Source organism: Mustela nivalis (genome assembly GCF_964662115.1).
Source record: "Mustela nivalis genome assembly, chromosome: 12".
Classification (NCBI taxonomy): Eukaryota; Metazoa; Chordata; class Mammalia; order Carnivora; family Mustelidae; genus Mustela; species Mustela nivalis.
Window position 1 is genome coordinate 90,852,297 of NC_139031.1, and position 3,973 is coordinate 90,856,269.

Genomic DNA, 3,973 nt, shown 5'->3' on the forward strand with positions numbered 1-3,973 from the left:
GCCGTGGGGAGTGTCCCGCTGTCTGAACCTGCAGCGGCCCCATGAGGGGTGTTGTGCACTGTCTGCAGCAAGGGGACAGGCGTGGAGAGGAAGACACAGGAGTCAGGGTCCGAAACAAAGTGTCCAATTTCAAATACAGTAACTACCTCCTTAGAACTTCCCTAACTGATTGTTTGTTGAAATTGTCCTGCCCCGCCCTGGTTCAGATTTAGGCGAGGCTGGGGCGGGGGGGTTATCGAGGAGCTGGTGAGCGCCTGCATGTCCGGCAAATGGTGGCCCAGTGGTGGCTGGACGTCCCTGTAGAAATTCCGAGCAGGAGGGAAGGAGACCTGAGGGGTGGGCGCACCAGAAGGTCAGTGTGTCTCCAGGGAGGTGTCGCAGCTGGGGACGCCGGAGAGAACTTCTGTATCCCGCGGCATCAGGTTTCTATCTCCTGGCCAAGAAACATCATTTCGTGAGCCTGCCACGGTGACTTCATTCCTCAGGGAAGGACACTGATCGGCCAAGACATGTAATAAACTCTTACAGCAACAGATCAATGTTGCATCGGAATAACCATCCACAGGACAGAGTGCGATCCAAACCCAGCCTGGGTAGCATGGTTTCCTGGGAGACAGAGCCACCTGCAAAGGGCCAACGGGAACCTGGCTGCACAGAGGGTCAGGAGATGCTTAGCCAGAGATGCGATGGCCTCAGGCTGGCACGTGCGCATCCCGCATCCTGGTGGTGACGGACTGCCGACCTGGACAGACACCACCCTGCCAACTTGCCCAGTGCACATCTTCTCTTACCCCTCCTCCCCTCCCCCTTCTCCTCCCCCTTCTCCCTCTCCTCCCTTCCTTCTCTTCCTCCTCTCCCTCCCCCTCCTCCTTTCCCCTTCCTGTACCTCCCTCTCCTCTCTCCTCTCCTTCTCCTCATCTCCCTCCCACTCCTCCCTTCTCAAACCTCGCAAACCTCCTTCTTTCCCTCCTCCCCCTCCTGCCTCTTCTACCCCTCCTCTCCCTCCTCTCCCTCCTCTCTTCCCCTCCCCCTCCCCCTCCTCCACTTTATACTTTATTGCTCTGTGTTGTTTCCACCCTGTGAATCTCTTGATTCTGTTGCAATCATCAGGTACTAACTTTAAAAAAGGGTTTTACAATTACCAAGTGGTAAATGATCATAATAAATCAAGTGAAAAAACTTTTGGCATCTTCCCTGTTACTTAATTTTACATGAATCTCGTTTAAGACATTAAAAAGTAGTTTGCACAGCCGAAGGAGATTCTTTCTTTCTAAAATAAGTTTGTAAGAGATGGTGTCTATTACCTTTTGATTCGCTTCAGTTCTGTTTTTCCCTGAAATGATGTGTATTACTTCTGTGAATGGGGGAAACACAAACAAAAACCAGGGATGTCACCTGTGCTCCCCAAGTGGAGCCTGCGGACTGGCTAGGGACAGTCTGTCTCCTGGCCTTCAGCCTTCGGCCCCAGCATGTGCTCACCCAGCGCTGTTACAGCCTGAATTTCCAGATGCTATGCCGCCGCTGAGGCCAAGGGCCTGCTTCCTCCAGGCATCTACTTCTGTACTTCTGGGGGCGTCTCTGTGCTATCTCTGGCTCTCTGGCTCTCTTTGTGCTGTCTCTGGGCTGTCTCTGGGCTGTCTCTTGCTGTCTCTGGCTGTCTGTGCGCTGTCTCTCTGCTATCTCTGGGCTGTCCCAGCTCACTTGTACCAGCCCTGCTGGGCCACCAGCTCCTCTGCACGATCGTGGGGCATGCCCTGGTGTTCTGGGCACGGCACCCCTCAAACCTTTGCAGTGGGGGGAGGTGTGCCAACGAGAAGCTGGGTTTTAAGTTTGCTGAGTTGCAGTTGTTGGGATCAACAGCAGCCGGTAGTGAGTGGTTCTTAGGGCTGCAGCTGGGGTACCAAAGGGGGACCTGCGTGGAGGAGGAGCTGCCCTTGTCTTCCTCCTGCTCCCGCTTGCTCGGGGCAGGGTCAGTCCTTCCTCCCAGGCTCCTGAGCTCCTGCCCAGGGCTGCCTTGGGCCCCTGCAAGGTACCAGCATGGCCAGCCGGTCCTAGCAGCATGCCCTGTTCACCTCCACATTTCCTCCGCACCTGGTACTGCATGCAGACCCCAAGAGACTGGGAAATAAGGCTTACAGTGAGGTTCCCCTGCGTGACTGCCAGAGCCAAGGAGTTGTACCCCGCGGCTGCCCGTCCCTTCCCCAGAGCCACCTTCCCTGTGATCTGGGCCCTGTTTATTTATTTATTTAAGATTCTGTTTATTTATTTGACAGACAGAGGTCACAAGTATGCAGAGAGGCAGGCAGAGAGAGAGGAAGGGAAGCAGGCTCCCCACTGAGCAGAGAGCCCAATGCTGGGCTCGATCCCAGGACCCTGAGATCATGACCTGAGCCAAAGGCAGAGGCTTTAACCCACTGAGCCTCCCAGACGCCCCATGGGCTTTGTGACTAGGCTCTGCAGTGGTCGGTTCACGTCCCTGAGTGCACACCTGAATGTCTGCTTCTGCACCCTGACCTTGCAGATCCCATGGTGCTCCACATGTCTGCAGGGACAGGGGTGCTGTGCTGGGAGGATTGCAGCCCAGACCCCCCAAGTTCCGGAGCTCTTCTCTCCATTGGTCATGTTCTTCCTGTGAGCAGCGTGGTCTGCTTGTCCCCAGGATCTGGAGAGACCCCTGCCTGGTCAGGGCACAGGAAGTGGCCAGGTGACCCTCTTTCTCATCCCGAAGTGCACCTTTTCTATTCACCAAGTCCATGAGGCTGGTGCGAGCCGTAGGAGTCACACGTGCACATGGGCACACACATGTACCACACACATCACACATGCGCACACACACACACACACACACACGCATGCACACATGCTCCCGCAAATTCCCAACACACACACACACACACACACACACACACACACACACGGCATAAAACCCACCCTGGGCCCCTTGTGGCACTGCAGGGAAAATGAGAAAATAGAATGGAGCAGAAGAATTCTTCCAGATCCCTCCAGACCCAGAAATGACCAGGGCTAACATCGGAGCATCTTTTCCTCAAAACATTTCTGATTGATTTTACAAAATTGCAATCAAAGGAAGGTGAACTTGCCTTGTTTACTTAAAAGGGAAGTGGGTGACCATATGAACAAGTAAACAGAACGTGGCCTGGCAGCACCGTGGTCCGTCCCCAGCCTCGAAGAGGCAGGAGCCCCTGACCCGCTCCCGCGTGGCTGACCCCAGAGGCCGCCATGCTGAGTGGAGGGAGCCGCGCACAGGACACGCTGCAGGGTTCTGGCTCTGGGTGGTGCTGGGAGGCGTCCAATCCACAGGGCCGGAGAGCAGACAGGGGCAGCAGCGCGGGGGCAGGGGATGGGGGCTAGTGTCTCCCTTGCGGGGGACAATGCCGGGGAGAAAGTTGTAGGGATGGACCGTGGTGGTGGCCGCCCCCAGTGCGGACGTGCTTGATGCCCCTGAAGTGTGCGCTTAGAGCGGGTGAGGACGGGGATGGCAATGCTATGTGCGTTTTATAATAACAATGATAATGACAGTAATCGTGATAAGACATAAAGAGTTGAGTCCTGTGTCCTGGGGCAGCTAGGAAGTGGCTGCAGGTCCCCATCTCCAGCCCTGAGCCTGGGGGACCTTCCCCACTCCCCTTTGCATGGTCCCGCAGGGCACTGAGGGAGAAGATGCAGTGGCCGGCTGTATGCCGGCAGAGGGAGCCAAGCACCCATGTACCCGCCTGCTGCTGTGGCCTCGCAGATCAGGGCTTTGCAGGGAACCTCCCAGAATTAGCAAGACTGCCGGACTTCAGCCCCTCCTACGCTGGTGCACACACAGTGGGACGGTTCTTTGACTGGTCTGCCAGGCCACTCGCAGGGGAGCAAGACCACTCAGGATCGAGGATCACCCTCGAGGGCCCGGCTATCTCCACAGGGCCTGGGGCCACCGGGAGCTTCAGGGAAGGCACTTGTCTTACCT